General features: G+C 37.3%; 1 long non-coding RNA gene across 1 annotated transcript in view; it reads left to right on the forward strand.

The window, feature by feature from the left end:
• LOC113609877 (uncharacterized) overlaps positions 1-19561 on the forward strand; it is a 78441-nt gene extending 58880 nt beyond the window's left edge. Inside the window, exon 2 of the long non-coding RNA XR_003428855.1 lies at positions 16654-19561. This is a non-coding gene — a long non-coding RNA (uncharacterized LOC113609877). The remainder of the gene's footprint in view (positions 1-16653) is intronic.
• Positions 19562-21885: the final 2324 nt, after the last annotated feature.

The raw sequence follows: 21885 nt of genomic DNA on the forward strand, positions 1-21885 counted from the left end.
CCATTTCCCCCTTCTGATGTCCTTCATAATTGAGAAGTATTTTGTGGGAAGATTTCTAATAAGAAATGGGATATTGGCCTAGTTTCAAATTTCTATCTACCAGCCTTCACATCCATTGACAATTCCCACCTGAACCAATCAGCATTGTAATGGTTGCCAAATGGTTTGTTATTTTCCTCATTTCTTCTACATTTATTAGTTGATACTCAACTGTAAGGGAAAGCATTTCCTTCTCTCTCATATGTTAATATCAGTATGTACTTCTACAATTTTATTCAATGAATTGTAATCCATTACTGTCCTTTTTAAAAATTTTTATTATTTTTAATTGAAGTACAGTTGATTTACAGTATTATAGTTCAGGTGTACAGCATAATGATTTAGTATTGCACATTCCACTTCATAATAGGTTACTACAAGATAATGGGTATAATTCCCTGTGCTATACAGTATATCCTTATTGCTTGTCTATTTTATATATAGTAGTTTGTATCTGTTAATCCCATACTCCTAATTTTTCCCTCCCCACATCCCTCTCCCTTTTGGTAACCATAAGTTTGTGTTCTATCTCTGTGAGTCTTCTGTTTTGCATATACATTCAAATGTATTTTTTTAGATTTCACATATATTATACAGTTTTTGTCTTTCTGTCTGACTTATTTCACTAAGTATAATACTCTCTGTGATCATCCACACTGCTGCAAATGGCAGTATTTCCTCTATGGCTCAGTAACATTCCATTGCATATATGCAGCATCTTCTTAATCCAGTCATGTGTTGATGGGCACTTGAGTTGCTTCTGTCTTGGCTACTGTATTGGGTTGGCCAAAAAGTTCGTTCGGGGTTTTCCGTAACATCTTACGGAAAAACCCGAATATCTTATGAAAAATCCAAAGGAACTTTTTGGCCAACCCAATAACTAGCATTGCCACAAACATTGGGGTGCATGTATCTTTTCGAATTAGTGTTTTCATTTCTTCTGGATATATACCCAGGAATGGAATTGCTATGGTAGTTCTATTTTTAATTTTTTTTTTTTTTTTTTTTTTTTTTTTGTGGTATGCGGGCCTCTCACTGTTGTGGCCTCTCCCGCCACGGAGCACAGGCTCCGGATGCGCAGGCCCAGCGTCCATGGCTCACGGGCCCAGCTGCTCTGTGGCATGTGGGATCTTCACGGACCCGGGCACGAACCCGTGTCCCCTGCATCGGCAGGCGGACTCTCAACCACTGCACCACCAGGGAAGCCCCTATTTTTAATTTTTTAAGGAACCTCCATGCTGTTTTCCATAGTGGCTGCACCAAATTACATTCCCAGCAATAGTGCAGGATGGTTCCCTTTCTCCACATTCTCGCCAACATTTGTTATTTGTAGACCTTTCAACGATAGCCATTCTGGCCGGTATGAGGTGGTATACCTCCCTGTGGTTTTGATTTACATTTTTCTAATAATTAGTGATGCTGAGCATCTTTTCATGAGCCCATTAGCCATCTGTATGCCTTCTTTGGAGAAATGTCTATTCAGGTCTTCTGCCTATTTTTTTTTATTGGGTTGTTTGTTTTTTTGTTGAGTTGTATGAGCTGTTTGTATATTTTGGATGTTAACCCTTTATTGGTCATATCATTTGAAAATATTTTCTCCCACTGCATAGATTGTCTTTTCATTTTGTCTGATTTCCTTTGTGCAAAAGCTTTTAAGTTTAATTAGGTCCCACTTGTTTAATCTTGCTTTTATTTCTTTTGCCTTAGGAGACTGATTCAAGAAAATATTTCTGTGATTTAAATCAGAGTGTTCCATCTGTTTTCCCCTAAGAGTTTTATGGTTTCAGGTCTTACATTAGGTCTTTAAACCATTTTGAGTTTATATTTGTATATGGTGTGAGGGAATGTTCTAATCTCATTGTTTTACATGTGGCTGGCTGTCCAGTTTTCCCAGCACTACTTATTTAAGAGACTGTCTTTCTTCATTGTATAGTCTTGCCTCGTTTGTCATAGATTACTTGACCATAGGTGCGTGGGTTTATTTTGGGCTCTCTATTCTGTTCCATTGATCCATGTGTCTGTTCTGGTGCCAATACCATGCTCTTTTGATTACTGTATCTTTGTAATGTAGTCCGAAGTCTGGGAGGGTTATACCTCCAGCTTTGTTCCTTTTTTCTCAGGATTTCTTTGGCAATTTGGGGTCTTTTGTGGTTCCATACAAATTTTAGGATTATTCTAGTTCTGTGAAAAATGTCATGGGCATTTTGAGAGGGGTCACATTAAATCTGTAGATTGTTTTGGGTAGAATGGCCATTTTAACAATATTAATTCTTCCACTCTGAGAGTATGGGATATCTTTCCATTTCTTTGAAACATTCTGGGTTTCTTTCATCACTGATTTATACTTCTCAGAGTATAGGTCTTTTTCTTTTGATGCAATTTTAAATGGTTTTTTTTTACTTTCTCTTTCTAATTTACATTATTACAGTAAGTCACCTACATATGAACCTTAAAGTTGTGAACTTTCAAAGATGCAAAAGTGCATTTGCATGTCCAATCATGTAAGTTAGTTCATGTGTCTGGCATACATTGTCACATGTGTGCATTCTCTACAAGTGATTGTGCTTTTGTGTACTTTACTGTATAGTACTGTATAGAGTACAGTACAGTATCTTTATTTCAAGCCCAGGATATCCCAAAGCAAGCATAAGAGTGGAGGTGATGTAGCTAGTACTACTGTACTTTTCAAGGTACTGTACTGTAAGATGAAAAATGTTTATTTTTTGTGTTTTTTATGTATTATTTGTATGAAAAGTATTATAAACCTATTACAGTACAGTACTATATAGCCGATTGTGCACCTACTCTAACTTTGTTGGACTCACAACAAATTGGACTTACAAACACGCTCTCGAAACTGAACTCATTTGTATGTAGGGGACTTACTGCAGTATATAGAAACACAGCATATTTCTATATTAATCTTATATCCTGCAACCTTGCTGAACTGATTTATTCTAATAGATTTGGGGTGGAGAATTTGGGGCTCTCTATATAGAGTATCATGTCTTCTGCAAATAGTGACAGTTTTACCTCTTCCCTTCCAATTTGAATACATTTTCTTTTCCTTGTCTGATTGCTGTGGCTTGGACGTCCAATTGCTAGAAGTGGTGAGAGTAGACATCCTTGTCTTATTCCTGAATTTAGAGGGAAGGCTTTCAGCTTGAGTATGATGTTGGCTGTGGGTTTGTCATAAATAGCCTTTGTTATGTTGAGATATGTTCCCTCTATACCTATTTTGATGAGAGTTTTTTTTTTTGTTTTTTGCAGTACGCGGGCCTCTCACTGTTGTGGCCTCTCCCATTGTGGACCACAGGCACCGGACGTGCAGGCTCAGTGGCCATGGCTCACGGGCCCAGCCGCTCTGCGGCATGTGGGATCTTCCCAGACCGGGGGACAAACCCGTGTCCCCTGCATTGGCAGGCGGACTCTCAACCACTGTGCCACCAGGGAAGCCCTTGATGAGAGTTTTTATCATGAATGGATGTTGCATTTTGTCAAATACTTTTTCTTCATCTATTGAGATGATCATATGATTTTTATCTTTCCTTTTGTTAATGTGGTGTATCACATTGTGTGATTTGTGTATGTTGAACCATCCTTGTGACTCTGGGATGAATCCAACTTGATCATGGTGTATGATCCTTTTAATGTATGTATTATCCTTTTTATGTTAGATTTGGTTTGCTAATATTCTGTTGAGGATTTTTGCATCTATAGTCATCAGAAAAAAAAAAAAGAATTACAAGCCAATATCTTTGTAGTGTCTTTGTGTGGTTTTGGTATCAAGGTGATGGTGGCCTTGTAAAATGAATTTGGGAGTGTTCCCTCTTCTTCAATTTTTTGGAGTAGTTTGAGAAGGATAGGTATTAGTTCTTCTTTACATGTTTGGTAGAAGCTGTCTGTTCCTGGACTTTTGTTTGGGTTACAAATATCTTGTAGTGATCAGTTTATTTAAATTGTCTTTTCTTGAGTCAGTCTTAGCAGGCTGTATGTTTCTAGAAATTTTTACATTCTTCTAAGTTGGCAATTTGTTGACATACAACTTTTCATAGTATTCTCTTACGATTTTTTAGTATCTCTGGGATATCAGTTGTTGTTTCTTTCATATTTTGTTTATTTGGGTTCTCTTTTCTTTGTGAGACTGGCTAAAGGTTTATCAATTTTATCTTTCCCAAAACCAGCTCTTGGTTTCATTGATCTCTTTTATTGATTTTTTTCACTTCTATTTTCTTTATTTCCTTGTTGATCTTTATTATTTCCTTCTGCTGACTTTGGGCTTTGTTTGTTGTTTTCTAATTCTTTTAGGTGGTAGGTCATATTGCCCTGAATTGTGATGAACTTCTCTCTTAGAATTGCTTTTGCTGCATCTCATAGGTTTTGGAAACTTGTTTCCATTTTTATGTCTTGATGGATTTTCTGATTTCTTCATTGACCCATTGGTTTTTTAGTAGCATGTTGTGTGTAGTCTGTGTTTGTACTTTTCCTTTTTTTTTTTTCTGTAGTTGATTTCTAGTTTCATACCACTGTGGTCATAAAAATGCTTAGTATAATTTCTATCCTCTCAAAATATGTTGAGGGTTATTTTGTGACCCTAGGATGTGATATATCCTGGAGAATGTTCCATGTGCACTTGAAGAATGTGTATTCTTTTTTTGGATGTAATGTCCTATAGATACCAATTAAGTCCAACTAGTCCATTGTGTCACTTAAGACCACTGTTACCTTACTGATTTTCTGTCTGGATGATCTGTCCATTGATGTCAGTAGGGTGTTTAAGGTCTCCTACTATTGCTGTATTATTAATTTCTCCTTTTATGTCTGTTAGTATTTGCTTTATATATTTAGGTCCTCCTGTATTGGGTGTGTATATATTAAACAGTGTAATATCCTCTTCTTGTATTGATTCCTTTATTATATAATGTCCTTCTTTGTCTTTTTTATAGCCTTTATTTTAAGTCTATTTTGTCTGATATGAGAATTGCTATCTCTGCTTTCTTGTTGTTTCTGTTTGCATGAAACGTTTTTCCATTCCCTCATTTGCAGTCTGTGTGTCTTTCACCCTGAAGTGAGTCTCTTGAAGACAGCATATTTTAAGGGTCTTATTTTGTTTTATCCAGTCAGCCACCTATGTTTTTTGATTAGAGAATTTAGACCAATGATATTTAGAGTAATTATTGATAAGTATGTCGTTATTGCTATTTTATTACTTGTATTCCAGGTGTTTTTGTAGTTCTTCTCTGTTCATTTCTTTTTGTTTCTCTCACTGTCGTTTGATTTTTTTTTTGTAGTATGCTTGGGTTTCTTTTTGTTTTTTCGTGTGTCTATTGTAGGTTTTTTGTTTTTTTTTTTGTGGTACGCGGGCCTCTCACTGTTGTGGCCTCTCCTGTTGCGGAGCACAGGCTCCAGATGCGCAGGCTCAGCGGCCATGGCTCATGGGCCTAGCCACTCCACGGCATGTGGGATCTTCCCAGACTGGGTCACGAACCTGTGTCCCCGGCATCGGTAGGCGTACTCTCAACCACTGCACCACCAGGGAAGCCCCTACTGTAGGTTTTTGATTTTTGGTTACCATGGGTTCATATGTGTTGACCCATAATTATATCTACTTGCTTTGAACTGATAGTCAAATTCAAACACATTCTAAAAGATCTACATTTTTACTCTCCTCCCTCAATTTTTCTGATGTCATGTTTTATATCTTCATGTTTATCCTTTTAGTGTTTACTGTAGTTATAGTTGCTTTTACAGTATTTTTTGTCTTTTAATGTATGTACTGGCATACTTAACACATTATTGACTGGGGGATTTTTGCAGAAACTAATACCTGTGGCTAGTGATTTGTTACATAAGTGAATACTGAAACACCTGCATTTGAGTAAATATCAACTTTTTTTGCATTTAACATATTTATTTGAAACTTTGTACATGTCTTACTGAAGCATTCTAATATTTTGTTAGAGTGTGTTAGGCAGTATAGCAGGCACCTCTGTGTAGGGGAAACAGAACATCTATTACAAATATACCATGTTTCACTGTGTTTTCCCCAGAAGAGCAGACTCTCCACTTTCTGGCAGCATTTTGTTTTAGTCCTGTGGGTATTATTTCCTCTAGAATATGTTCTTTTATTTTACCTGATGACAAGGTGGATCTTTGCAGGGGGCTCTTTTAGAAATACCACAAGAAGGACCAGGGTGGGACTACCACTACAATCACCAGAATGGTCAGTTACCCATTCTCTAGTTACTGCTAACAAAAATTGCTTGTAAGTCATTTTATTCTGTGCATTTAGGCTACAATAAATTTTAAATGCATTGAATAAACTGCAATTACTCAAATAGAAACCCACTTTCTTATACCATTTTCAGGTTTTCCAGAGGATATTGAAGTTTGCCTGATATTGATCAGATCGATCAACTCCTTTCATACATTTATTATACTCTAATATACAAGTGGGCTTAGTCATCTGATGTCTAGTCCTCCTGTCTTCCTTTCCTGTAGATGCTATGGAGGCATCATGAATAGTTATCACCATGTGGAGTAGCCTCTTGTCTTTCCATATAAGAAGAATCATTTCTCTCTTACATAAAAATGTCATTTCTTCCCTCTGTAGATTTTTAGATTTCTCCTTTAATTGGTTTGGTAGACCACGATTCTCTCTTATAGTCCCACAAACTCTGGTTTTATTTTTCAACAATATTTCAGATGTGGACACACTGTTGTAATAATTGTCTTGGTAAATATGGTGCCATGAACCAAGATGAGGTTGTAGGACTGATAATATTGTTTATTGCAGTTTCTTTCCTTCACTTGTGTAAATCTCAAAGTTTCACTAACCATCCTGACCAAAATTCCATATTTTTAAGTTTTCCAGAATTATATGTTTTGAATCTGTGTCATCCACCTCATCGTTGCCTCATCAAGCGATAGCTCTTGTTTGGGTATACAGATCGACTGAAATTTTGGTAGAAAATAATCCAAAAGAGGTTTAACTTTGAAATTCTGTCTGCAGGAAGTGAAGTTTCCAAGTTATTGTAAAAGTGAAGAAATGTTATTATTTGTTTGAACCTTCTTGTCATAATCTTTGGAAAGATAGGTGTTTTAAATAAGGGATCAGTTGACCAGTATTCTCTCCAGTGTGACTTTATTTGTCCCATCAAAATAATTAATCCAAGAAACTTCTTCATGTCATTATTGGTTACATCAGTCCATTTTAGAGCCTTATCATACTTTTTATATGATTTTTCATTCTGTTGGTAATACAAGTTTGTTTGAGAGGCGACCAATTTGAAAAAGTCATTACCAAAAATTAATACTGTTATTTCACTAACACACACTTTGCAGGTTATTACATTCAATAGTTATACCTGACACATATGTAACATCTTCTAGTTTTCCTGAAATGTCTTCAATCCACTCTTCTATAGAAGCAAAGGAGCATTCTCCAGCTCTGTGAATTTCATTTTCACTTTCTGTATCAGAATCAATCACTAAGGTTTTTTATCTTTTTCTTGGTCTAATATTCACATCGTCTGAATCAGAACTATATTCTGAAGAACGATCTTCTGAGACACTAGTATATATGTCACTCGGACAGTCAGAGAAAGCATCTGCATAAAATTCTTCACTCAAAATTTTGCAATGTGTCGTTTTTGAAAATTTTATGGTATAAAAAACCTAACCGAGTGAGGTTTTGACTATGAAATGTGAATGACTATGACAATTATAAGTTGTATAATAAACCTCTTGATCAATTTTAAGCTTTAACAACTTCTCATGGTGATATTAATTGTATCACTCTCTAAAAATGTATTGATATGTCTCTGGTCAGTAATACACCTTTTGTTGCCCGAATGTTATTATGTCTCCGGTCAATAACGTGTTAAATGATCTTCAATCCTTACTATGTATTTGCTTTTTCTATTTGGATTTTCTGTTTCCTGTATATTGCTTTTTCTATTTGGATTTTCTGTTTCCTGTATATTCTTACTTCTTTTCTATTTAGATAAGACCCTTCAGCATTTCTTTTAGGGTAGGTTTAGTATTGCTGAATTCTTTGAATTTTTGCTTGTCTGAGAAGTTCTTTATCTCTCCTTTGGGTAGGGTACCCTAAGTTGTAGGTTTCTCCATTTCAGGGCTTTGCAAGCCAGAAAAGGGTGACATGATATATTCAAAGCTTCTGCAGAGAAATCAGCTGATAGCCTTATGGGGGTTCCCTTTTATATGACTCTTACTATCTTTAGAATCCTCTTTAAATTTTGCTATTTTAATTATATGTCTTGGTGTGGGTCTGTTTGTGTTCATCATTTTTGGGACCCTCTGTCATTCCTGTACCTAAGTATCTGTTTCCTTCTTTAGGTTTGGGAAGTTTTTTTAAAAAATTATCTTCTTTATTGAAGTATACTTGATTTACAATGTTTTAGGTGTACAGCAAAGTAATTCAGTTTATACATGTATGTTCTTTTTCAGATTCTTTTCCATAATAGGTTATTATAAGATATTGAATAGAGTTCCTTGTGCTATACAATAGGTCCTTGTTGTTTATCTATTTTATATATAATAATGTGTATTTGTTAATCCCCAATTCCTAATTTATCCCTCCCCCCTTTCCCCTTTGGTAACCATAAATGCATTTTCTATGTCTGTGAGTCCATTTATGTTTTGTAAATAAGTTCATTTGTATCATTTTTTTAGATTCCACATATAAGCAATATCATATGATATTTACCTTTCTCTGTCTGACTTAAACTTCACTTAGTATGATAATCTCTAAATTCCTCCATGTTGCTGCTTGGGCATTCACAAAGTTTTGAAAAACAACCAAGAATTAGGGTATGGGTTGTACAATAAGGTTAATCTCCTATATAAGGACAGTCAGGACAAACAACCAAGAATTAGGGTATGGGTCGTACAATAAGGTTAATCTCCTATATAAGGACAGTCAGGACTGGGAGAGGTGGCTGTTTATACAGCTAATGCATATACAACACAGAGTGTCAAGCAGAATAAACAGGAATATGTTCTGAACAAAAGAACAAGATAAAATCTCAGGAAAAAATATTAGTGAAACAGATAAGTAATATACTGGAAAAAGAGTTCAAAGTAATTGTCATAAGGACACTCACCAGAGTCAGGAGAACAATGCATGATATGAGAATTTCAACAAAGAAACAGAAAATATAAGAAAGTACCAAACTGAAATCATAGAGCTGAAGAATAACTGAGCTGAAAAATTCAAGAGGGGTTCACTAGCAGGCTAGATAAAGAAGAAGAGAGGATTAGCAAACTCATTTTACCAGGCCAGCATTACTTTGATACTAAAACCAGAAAAGGACACCACAAGAAAAGAAATTATAGGGCACTAGCCCTGATGAACATAGATGCAAAAGTACTTACCAAAAATATTATTAGCAAACCAAGTTCACCAATACAGTAAAAGGATCATACACCATGATCAAGTGGAATTTATCTCAGTGATGCAAGGATGGTTCACCATTCAGTTCATTATTGTGATATACCACGTTAAAGTGAAGGATAAAAATCATATGATCTCAATAGGTTCAGAAAAATCATTTGACAAAATTCAACATCCATTTAAAAAAACTCAAGAAATAGAATGTACCTCAACGTAATAAATGCCATATATGATAAGCCTACAGCTAACATCATATTCAACAGTGAAAAACTAAGGTTTTCCTTTAAGATCAGGAACAAGACAAGGGTAACCACTCTTCCTACTTTTATTCAGCATGGTATTGGAAGTCCTAGCCAGAGAAATTAGATAAGAAAAAGAAAAGACATCCAAGTTGTCTTTTTGCATATGACATATACAGAAAATCCTAAAGGCTCCACCAAAAAACTGTTAGAACTAATATTTAGTAAAGTTTCAGGGTTCAAAATCAATATACAAATGTCTAATGAATGTCTAATGAATTTCTATAAAGTGTCAGAGAAATTAAGAAAACCATCCCATTTATAATTGCATCAAAAGAGTAACATAGGATTACGTTTAAGCAATGAGGTGAAAGACCTGTATACTAAAAACTATAAGACATTGATGAAAGAAATTGAAGACAACACAGACAAATGGGAAGATATACCATGCTCATGAATTGGAGGAATGAATATTAAAATAACCCTACTACCCAAGGCAATCTACAGATTCCATGCACTCCCTATCACACTACCAATGGCATTTTTCACAGGAAAAGAACAAATGATTCTAATTTGTATGGACTCAGGAAAGACCCTGAATAGTCAAAGCAATCTTGAGAAAAAAGAATGCAGCTGGAGGTATCACACTCTCTGATTTCAGACTATACTACAAAGCTATAGTAATCCAGAGTATGCTACTGGCACAAAGCCAGACACACAGATCAATGGGACAGAACAGAGAGCCCAGAAATAAAACCACATTTATAGGGACAATTAATCTACAACAAAGGAAGCAAGAATGTACAATAAGGAAAAGACAGCTCTTCAATAAATGGTGTTGGGAACCCTGGACAGCTATATCAAAAGAATCAAATTGGAAGAGTATCTCACACCATATGCAAAATACACTCAAAGTGGATTAAAGACTTAAATGTAAGACCTGAAACCATAAAACTCCTAGAAGAGAACATATGCAGAACACTCTTTGACGTTGGCACAGCAATATTTTTCTGTCTCCTCAGGCAAGGGAAACAAAAGCAAAAGTGAACAAATGGGACTACATCAAACTAAACTGGATAGACACTTTTCTTTTTTTAAACCAAAGAAGACATACCAGTGGCCAACAGACATATGAAAAGATGCTCAATATCACTAATCATCAGAGAAATGCAAATCAAAACCACAAAGAGACACCACCTCACACCTCTCAGAATGGCAGTCATCAAAATGACAATAAAAATTGTTGGCAAGGATGTGGAGAAAAGGGAACTCTTGTTCACTGTTGGTGGGATTTGTATATTGGTACAACCACTATGAAAAACAGTACAGAGGTTCCTCAAAAAGTAAAAATAGAACTATGACATGACCCAGTAATTTTACTTCTGGGTATTTACCCAAAGAAAACAAAAACGCTAATTCAAAAAGATACATGTGCCCCAACGTTCATTGCAGCATTATTTACAATAGCCATGGTATGGAAGCAACCTAAGTGTCCACTGATAGATGAGTGAATAAAGAAGATGTGATATATATATATATATATATATATATAGCATATTATTTAGCATAAAAAATGAAATCTTGTCATTTGCCACAACATAGATGGATTTAGAGAGTACCATGCTAAGTGAAATAAGTCAGACAGATGAAGATAAATACCATATGATCTCACTTATGTGTGGAATCTAAAAAACAACAGCAAAAAACCAAAACAAAATATAAAGAGACCCATAGATATAAACAACAAATGAGTAGTTCAGAAGGTTAGGGATTGGATGATTGGGCAAAATAGGAAAGGGGATTAAGAGGTACAAAATTCCAGTTATAAAATAAATAAACTATAGGGATGTAATACACAGTATAAAGAATATGGTCAATAATATTGTAATAACTTTGTATGGGAACTGATGGTTATTAGACTTATCATGGTAATCATTACATAATGTATGTAAATGGCAAATCACTATGTAGGACACCTGAAAGTAACATAATATTGTAAATAAACTATATTTCAATTAAAAACTCCATACTAGGGCTTCCCTGGTGGCACAGTGGTTGAGAGTCCACCTGCCGATGCAGGGGACACGGGTTCGTGCCCTGGTCCGGGAAGATCCCACATGCTGCAGAGCGGCTAGGCCCATGAGCCATGGCCGCTGAGCCTGCATGTCCGGAGCCTGTGCTCCGCAATGGGAGAGGCCGCAAGAGTGAGAGGCCTGCGTACCGCAAAAAAACAAAACAAAACAAAAAAACCCTCCATACTACCCAAAGCAATATACAGACTCAATGCAATCCCTATCCAAATTCCAATGGTATTTTTCATAGAATTAGAACAAACAATCTTAAAATTTATATGGAACAACAGAAGACCCATAATAGCCAAAGCAACATTGAGAAAGAAGAACAAAGCTGGAGGCATCACACTCTCTGATTTCAAATTCTACTACAAAGCTACAGTAATCAAAACAGTATAGTATCACCATAAAAACAGACACATAGATCAATGGAACAAAATAGAGTACCTAGAAATAAACCCACTCATGTATGGTCATTAATTTATGACAAGGGAACCAAGAATATAGAATGGGGAAAGGACAGTCTCTTCAATAAATGGTGTTGGGAAAACTGAACAGTTACATGCAGTAGATGAAACCAGATCACTATTTTTACACCATACACAAAAGTTAACTACAAATGGATTAATGACTGTAAGACCTGACCATAAAACTCCTAGAAGAAAACATAGTAAGCCCCTCAACATTGGTCTTGGCACTGATGTTTTGGATTTGACACCAAAAGAAAAACAGGTGGAACTACAACAAACTAAAAAGCTTTTGCATGGCAAACGAAACCAACAAAATCAAAGGCAACCTACTGAATGGGAAAATATATTTGCAACTCATATACCTGATAAGTGGTTAATATCCAAAATATATATGGAGCTCATAAAACTAGCAAAAAAAAATCCAATTCAAAAATGAGCAGAGTGGATGCTAAACAATATGCTACTAAACAACCAGTGGATCACTGAAGACATCAAAGAAAAAAAAAAAACCTGGAGACAAATGAATGAAAACACAATGATCCAAAATCTATGGGATACAGCAAAAGCAGTTCTAAGTGAGAAGTTTATGGCAATACAAGCCTCCCTCAGGAAACAAGAAAAATCCCAAACAACCTAACCTTATGCCTAGAAGAGTTAAAAAAAGAAGAACAAACAAAACCCAAAATTAGTAGAAGGAAGGAAATCATAAAAATCAGAGAAGAAATAAATGAAAGAAACTTAAAAAATAATAGAAAATGTCAATGAAACTAAAAGGTGGTTCTCTGGCTAAAGGTTTATCAATTTTCAGACTCATCAAGGAAAAAAGAGAGCATAAATCAATAAAATCAGAATTGAAAAAGAAGTTACAACCAAACCCACAGAAATACAAAGGAACATAAGAGATTACTATGAACTATATGAAAAACAAAAGAACAAAAAAACAGAACTAGAAGAAATGGACAAATTCCTAGAACTGTACAATCTCCCAAGACTGAACCAAGAAGAAATAGAAAATATGAACAGACTAATTACCAGTAATGAAATTGAATCAGTAATTGAAAAAGCTCCCAACAAACAAAAGTCCAAGATCAGATGGCTTCACACGTGAATTCTATCAAACGTTTAGAGAACAGTCAACACCTATCCTTCTCAAACTATTCCAAAAAAATTGAAGAGGAAGGAATGCTTCTGAACTCATTCTACAAGGCCAACATCATCCTGACACCAAGACCAGACACACAAAAAGAAAAGTGCAGACCAATATCACTGATGAACACAGGTGCAGAATTCCTCAAAATATTAGCAAGCTGAATCCAACAATACATGATAAGAATCATACATCATGATCAAGTGGGATTTATCCCACGGATGCAAGAATTTTTCAGTATCTACAAATCTTAATGTGCTACCACATTAACAGATTGAAGAATAAAAATTATATGGTCATCAACAGATATGGAATAAGTTTTTGACAAAATTCAACACGAATTTATAATAAAAAATCTCCAAAAATTGGGTATAGAGGGAACATATCTCAACATAATAAAGGCCATATATGATAAACCCACAGCTATCAACATACTAAATGGTGAAAAACAGAAAGCATTTCTTCTAAGATCAAGTCAAGGATGCCCACTCTCACCACTTTTAGTCAACAGTTTTTGAAGCCACAGCAATCAGACAAGAAAAAGAAATAAAGACTCCAAATTGGAAAGGAAGAAGAATAAAATTGTCATTGCTTGCAGATGACATGATACTATACGTAGAAAATCCTAAAGACATCACCAAAAAACTACTAGAGCTCATCAAGGAATTCAGTAAAGTTGTAGGATAGAAATAAAGAAATCGGTTGCATTTCTATATACTAACAACAAACTATCAAAGAGAAAAATTAGGGAAACAATCCCATTTATAATTGCATCCAAAGGAATAAATAACCTAGGAATAAATCTGACTAAGAAGCTAAAAGACCTGGACTCAGAAAACTCTAAGACACTGATGAAAGAAATTGAAATCAGCACAAACAGTTGGAAAGATATACTTTGTTCATGGTTTGCAAGAATTAATATTGTTAAAATGACCATACTACCCAAGGCAATCTATAGATTCAGTGCAATCCCCATCAAAATACCAAGGGCATTTTTCACAGAACTAGGACAAATAACTTTAAAATTTGTATGGTATACCAAAGACCCCAAATAGCCAAAACAATATTGAGAAAGAAAAACAGAGCTGGAGGTATCATGCACTCTGACTTCAGACTATAATTACAAAGCTACAGTCATCAAACCAGTATGGTACTGGCACAAAAACAGACACATAGATCAATGGAACAGAATAGAGAGCCTAGAAATAAACCCACACACTTATGGTCAATTTACCTACAAAAGAATGCAAGAATATACAATGGGGAAAAGACAGTTTCTTCCCTAAGTAGTGCTGAGAAAACTAGGCAGCTACATGGAAAAGAATGAAGTTAGAACATTTTCTCACACCATATACAAAAAATAAACTCAAAATGGATTAAAGACCTAAATATAAAACTGGAAACCATAAAACTCCTAGAAGAAAACATATGTCGAACACTCTGACATAAACTGCAGCAATATATTCTTTTGGATCTTTCTCCTAAGGCAAAGGAAAAAAAAAATAAACAAATGGGACCTAATTATACTTAAAAGCTTTTACACAACAAAGGAAACCACCAACAAAATGAAAAGACAACCTATGGAATGGCAGAAAGTATTTGCAAATGATATTACTGATAAGGGGTGAATATCCAAACTATATAAACAGCTCATATAACTCAACTTGAAAAAAACAACCAAATTTTAAAATGGTCTTATTTAAGAAGACCTGGATAGACATTTTTCCAAAGAAGACATACAGATGGCCAACAGATACATGAAAAGATGGTCAACATTTCTAATCATCAGAGAAGTGCAAACCAAAGCCACATGAGATATTACCTCACACCTGTCCGAATGGCTATCATGAAAAAGACCACAAATAATAAACATTGGCAAGGGTGTGGAGAAATGGGAACCCTCGAACACTGTTGGTGGGAATGTAAATTGGTGTAGCCACTGTGGAAAACAGCATGGAGGTTCCTCAAAAACTAAAAACAGAACTACCGTATGACCCAGCAATTCCACTTCTGGGTATATATCCAAAGAAAATGAAAACACTTATTCAAAAAAAATACATGCATCCCAATGTTTACAGACACATTATTTACAATAGCCAAGATATGGAAGCAACTTAAGTGTCCATCAACAGATGAATGGGTAAAGAAGATATGTTATTTATATAGAATGGAATACTACTCAGCCATAAAAAAGAATAAATTTTTGTCATTTGCAACAACATGGTTGGATCTGGAGGGCATTATGCTCAGTGAAATAAGTCAGACAGAGAAAGACAAATGCCATATGTTATCATTTATATGTGGAATCTAAAAAAAACCAACCAAACAAACAAAAGACCTGAGCCCATGGAAACAGAGAACAGATTGGTGGTTGCCAGAGGTGGAGGTGGGGGTGGGTGAAATGGGTGAAGGGGGGTCAAAAGGTACAAATTTCCAGGTATAAAGTTATTAAATCATGGAGATGTAATATACAGCATGATGACTACAGTTAATAATACTGTATTGCATATTTCAAAGTAGCTAGAAAAGTGGATCTTGAAGGTTCTCATCACAAGAAAAAAATTCTCTGTAACTATGTATAGTGACGGATGTTGACTGGACTACTGTGGTGATCATTTTGTAATATATACAAACATCAAATCACTGTGTTGTACACCTGAAACGAATTATAATGTTATGTCAATTGTATTTTAAAAAAATTCTGTGGTGTCTTTGGAATCATATCTGGAAGCTTGCCCTAGAGTCTGTTTCTCTCATCAATTCTGTAAATCATTTCACACCCTTTTACGTCCCTGTCTGCTTTTCAAGCAGGAGAAGGCTCAATTGTCTCTGCCTGCACTCTGAATGGATACACATGGTTATTTTTGGACTGAGATGCAACTTTCTTTTCCTGTTCACTTCTGAAACTCCAAAATGTTGTTCTAGTGAAAGTGTTTAACTTCACTAATACTGATGACCATGTTGGAGTTTGAGGGAGGGCCCTGTGAATAGTAACCACTCTCCTTTACCTGAGTTCAGAACAGGTTGGGACATAGAGGAATTGATGATGTGGAGGTCAAAAAATCTCCTTTTTTAGCTGATAAAGCTGTTGGGAGAAATGCAATTTAGGTTTTTGGTCAGAAAGACTTGCAAATACTGCACCCAAAGTTAAATTTACCCACTCAGTACAAGCTGAGCTGGACTCTGGCAGGTCTCCCTAACAAGGTCCAGCCCCTGAAAAGTTGATGGTATAGAAGAGCAGAACAGAGGAGAACATATACTCTTCTTCCAGACGGGCAGATCAGAGAGAGAGGAGCATCTCCTACATCCCTCCCCTAAACTCAATCACCAGAGTGCAATCTCCATTCTTCCAGTTTTCAGAAGGAGGAGCTTCCACTTTGGGTGAGTGTTCCCTCCATCTTCCAGAATGTATGTCTCAAAACTTCCCTTCAGTCGTCTCATCCAACTAAGATTTATTTCTTTTCAAGGGTTCTTATGCTTTTTTTCTCCCTCTGATTTATCTTTCTGGGAATAAAAACAATGGTCTGTCTAAAATAGTTAGTTTTATAAAAATAAGTTAATTCAGTCTTGATCAATGATAGGTATAGTGGATGGTGTCCCATGTCACCCAGACACCTCTTCAGGAGTGAAGTATTTTTCACCTACTACTGAGAACACTTAGCTATCAGTCTTCATGTCTTGCCTGAAGAGAGGCACTTTGCCTGAGGGCACAGCCCCTTCCTAGAACAGTCCACATTCAGTGACTGATTATTCCTACTCATTGATGCCTCTGCCCCCTTGATCCAACTGAGAACAATAAGGGGTCATCTCAGCTTCAGAGATTCCTGTCGAGTCTGGCGAGGTCTTTGTGTAACCATACGGTGGTTCAAATTCCCTTTCTGCTGAATCCTTCTTTTCTATCCATCCCTTCCACATGTGTTCAACTTAAGAGCAACATTTAATAAACTTCCTGTACACTATTATTTGTCTCAGAGGCAGTTTCCTGGGGACCCAACCTGCAACAGTTAGTGCCAGGAATGATCCAAGAAAGTCAGTGCTAAGAAAGGATCCTGAAGCTGGGTTGTCACCAGCCAGCTGGCCAGAAGGACCCTGTAGTGAGCTGGATACTGCACACCCACCTCCCAAATTCACGTTCATTCAGAACGTCAGGATGTGACCTTATTTGGAAATAAGGTCTTTGCAGGTGGAATTAGTTCAGGATTGAGGTGTGATCGTGGTAGATTAAGGTGGGCCCTAAATCCAGTGACAGGTGGATTATAAAGACAAGAGAAGAGGACGTAGAGGAGAAGGCCAAGTAAAGATGGGATCAGAGATTGGAGGGATGCTACCACAAGCTAAGGAACATCTGGAGCCATCAAAAACTGGAGGAGGCAAGGAAGCATTCTTTCCGAGAACCTTCAGAGGGAGTATAGCCCTGCTGACACACTGATTTTGGACTTCCAGCCTCCATAATTATGAAAAAATAAATTTCTATTGTTTTAAGCCATGTAGTTTGTGGTCATTTGTTACAGCAGCTCTAGGAAACTAGCACAGACCCCATCATTGATGATGCGTGGAGTACTGATAACCCCTGGCACAAGGCTGAATTATTAAAAGGTTGAAATTGTTAAAATGTTTGCTGATGGTGAAGTGGAAGGAAATGAACTAGCAGGTGCACTGGGTCAGGTGTTTGAGAAGTATGGGGAAATACTAACCACACGTACAGTGGAATTAGGTGGCTTTTGCTAAATGCAATTGGTATTTTGGAAAAATAACAGGAAGTTGAGTGTTTAATCAGTAACTAAAAGGTAAGCCAGAGGCCTTCTTTATAGCATCTAAAGAGGCTCTTGTCTCCTTCACCAGAAGCCAGAGAAAACAGAGGACTAGGCTCTGGACTTAATCATAAATATAGAAGAGCTCTGAAGAAGATTCACTTCGCAGCTAGGCAAGTATGCAATGCCAAGGTCAGGGTCCTAGTTGGGACAGAATGGGGTCATCTTCAAATCCCTGGATTCCTCGGAACCCACAAACCTGCAGAACTTATCCAGTCTTCCCTATTAATGGGATTCATGGTGATGCAGAACCCCAACACCCCCGCTCCAGATCTATACTCAGTCAGTAAGTAGATTTCAATCACAACAAAACCCAGCTGGGGATGTGCTAGGCTGGCTAGGCTGATCAGGGAGAAAAGGTACTCTACCCCAAAGGAAGTTTCTTGGGTGAGAAAGATGCCATGTGGAATCCATATAATTCTCAATGGGAGAATCACAATGCAGATTGCTAGGGTTCTGGACAAGGTCATTTACAGCAAGAACTGTACCCCGTTTGAAAAACAGCTTCTGGCTTGCTACTGGGCCTTGATGTAGATGGAGCATCTGAATACGCTATACCAAGCAACTATGCAGCAACACTGCCCTTCATAAATTTGGGTTAAACCAGAACCCAAAAATCTTTAGATTGGGTAGATGGAATGGTACTCCAGGATCAAGCATGAACAGAGCTGATGGACAAAGCATCAAAACAGATAGCCCAGACCTCATCACTGTTGCACTAGTGTCTTACCCTCGGGTCACACCCTAGGCAGCATCAGGGTCCCTTATGACCAGACGTAGAAGTAGGAGAAAAAAGATGTCAATCCTTTGAAGAGTTTCAGCTGGCCTAAACTGCTTCACAGGATGGCACGGAGGAGACACTGTCTACCAGAACATTGAGTATGAGCTAATGAGAAGGGCGTCAGCATCGCTAAGAAGTTCAGTGGTGGCTGCCTTTGTAGGCCAGAGGTGACAAATGGAGATGCCACTACAGGACTGGCACCACTGAGAGCAAAGAGCATGATCAGATTCTGAAACAGTAGAGGCAGGAGATAGCGCATAAGCATCAGAAATCCAGTGGACACAATCATTGTCATCAGCAGCGTGGTCAGAGTGGCAGCCAGAGGGTTGCAATCTGGCTCAAAGAGATCTGAACCATGAGGACACCCTGTGGAATGTGGCATGGACCCACTATATAGATGACATCAGGCAAGAAATTTATTAGAGAAAGTGCCTATCGGGGAAAATGGCGGAGCAGCCGGGTGAGGCTGAGAGAGCCATTAGGCTGCATTGCATGTCTAACTCCAGAGGAAAGAAGTAAGGTTGCATGGAAGCTTCTTAGACTCAGTGCAACTCTAAGGAAAGTTTGGCAAGGCCACTGCAGGGTCCTTGAGCCACTTTACTTCCCTGCCTGTCCTGCCAGAGTGTCCAGTGTGAGGAAGATCAAGGGTTATTTGTCCCAGATAGTGGGGACAAGATGGCAGCTCCACTATTGCCTTGGCTTTGGGAGAATTTCAATTCCATGCACATATATTTCAAGAACAAATTAACCTGGTTGTGGAATTCATTAGACAGTGGGGTTGCTATTAATCATCATCTGGCGTCTCTTTAAACTGAATGGCTTGCTTGGGATTTAATCAGGCAATAACAAAACGATGATAAAAATCGCAACTCAGGTTTTTTTTTTTTAATATTACATAACTTGAGACATTAGAGTGATTCCAGATAAATTAAAATTGGGCAGCACCCTTCTTTTGGATGAACTCTATTAATCAAGTGTATTTCATAATTATTGTTTATTTGATCATCAAGCCCTCAGGGTGAGTTAAAGATTTTAATTTCCTGGGAAACGTATGCCAAAGTATGAAATCAAGAAGACTGCTATAAAAGGCAAAGGATATCTAAAATGATGGGGCTACCACAACTGGTCAGTTCATAAATAATATTTGTATGATTTTGCAGGCTGGTTGCCAGTAATTATGTCAGTTACTCCTACTAAGGAAATATCTCATTCCAAGATATTAAAGTTAGACCTTACTACAGAAAATCCATTAACTTCATCCTAACTTTACAGAAGTTTGATAAAAACTCATTAATCAAATTGTATAGACCTGGAATATCTTTGGAAGGATACTCTATTGGAGGGTCATGGCAGTCAAGATTATGAAGTAGATTAATAGTGTTTGTTGTGTTAGAATTTGTTTACTATATCGTACTAATTTTAAAATTAAAATCAAAATCAAAGCTATAAGTCATAGTTGGTACAATTACCACTTTAAAATCACATAGTATTTTGACACTATGATATACTTAATGTAGGAAGTATTGGATTTACATGTGAACATAGGTATATACTGTGGCTTCTGTTTTGTTAAAACCCGGACCTATCTCTTGGAGACCCTTTCTAGGATAACCTAACCATAGCTAATGACCCTTTCTAGGATAACCTAACCATAGCCAATGTGGAATGACCCAGGTTTGGGGAAATATGCCAAAGCACCACTAATTCCACAAGACCACACCATAGTGATCCTATGAGGCCGCACCATGAGTCCACACTGTGAGGGAAAGACATTTCCACATTAATTCTGGGGTAAGACTAGGGAAAGTGAAGAGGCTTGGAGTACTTCTGCTGGTGGGGGTGAGATCCACGTGGAGACAGATAAGAGTAAGAGGAAACACCCAATCTCCTCCTGGTGTCAACAATGGCACTGTGGAAACACTCCTTCCTGAGCAGCTGGGACCCAGGGCAGCAGCGTCTACAGTGGGCCTCCAAACTTCAGAGGGGTAGGTCTGAGTTCTGCTCCTGCTACTGAGTGGCAAGACTGACATTTTGGACATGTAATTACTGTTTTGCCTTCCTGAATTTGAGAGGGGGACAGTCATGGGGGCCACTGTGTCCAGCAGAGTGACAAGTGATGAGCTCATCAGTTTAAGTAATGGAAAGAAGCAGCTTGCAATGGGCAGGCGAGGAGGAGAAAAATCTGAGATAATTAATCCAGGGTATATGTGCGATAGTACATTTGCAAATAGCTAGAAGTCTGTGTCCTCTTCCCTACTTGACAAAAACAAACAAAACCAAAAACCCAAAACCAAAACAAACCTGTGGGGAATAGGCCAATAACTTTGCCTTTAAAGGAAGTGTAACATAGCTACAAGCTAGGGACCTTGAAGGATTATCCTCTATAAGCCCCAAGTTCAGTAACTTGATAGGCTAGCAGGGAAAGCTTCCTCCAAAACAATCTCTGCTGGTCACTTAGTTCAGGAGCCCCATGGACTGAGATCTCATTCTGGGCAGCCCAGAACAAGATATTTTAGCCTCCTGTGTCTGGGGTCTCCAACCCCATGTAGGAAACAACCCCATCAGTGCTAGATAAGCCATGTCCTCCCATTGGAGCCTGAGTCTCTGACCTTTGAATAAGGCTCTAAGTTCCTGACAGGCAAATTACCAGGAGAGTCAGTTATTATACTCTTATCAACTGAGGAAAAATTATGCCTGTTACTCAAGGGATGCAAAGCCTCTCCTAGCAGGCAACTTTGTCAGACAATTTTCCTGAGGGGCTTTATAGAGCAAGAGCTGAGGGATATAGTAAGCAACATCTCCCATGTTGCTGGAACAAAGAGAGTAATGGATTCCATTAGCCTATTTTTTTTTTTTAATACCATCCCTTGATGAAAGCTGAAGGCACAACACCAAAGTATAACACAGCAAA

The sequence above is a fragment of the Aethalodelphis obliquidens genome, unplaced genomic scaffold, assembly GCF_003676395.1.
Source record: "Aethalodelphis obliquidens isolate GAN/ISIS:26980383/991018 unplaced genomic scaffold, ASM367639v1 scaffold59, whole genome shotgun sequence".
NCBI lineage: Eukaryota > Metazoa > Chordata > Mammalia > Artiodactyla > Delphinidae > Aethalodelphis > Aethalodelphis obliquidens.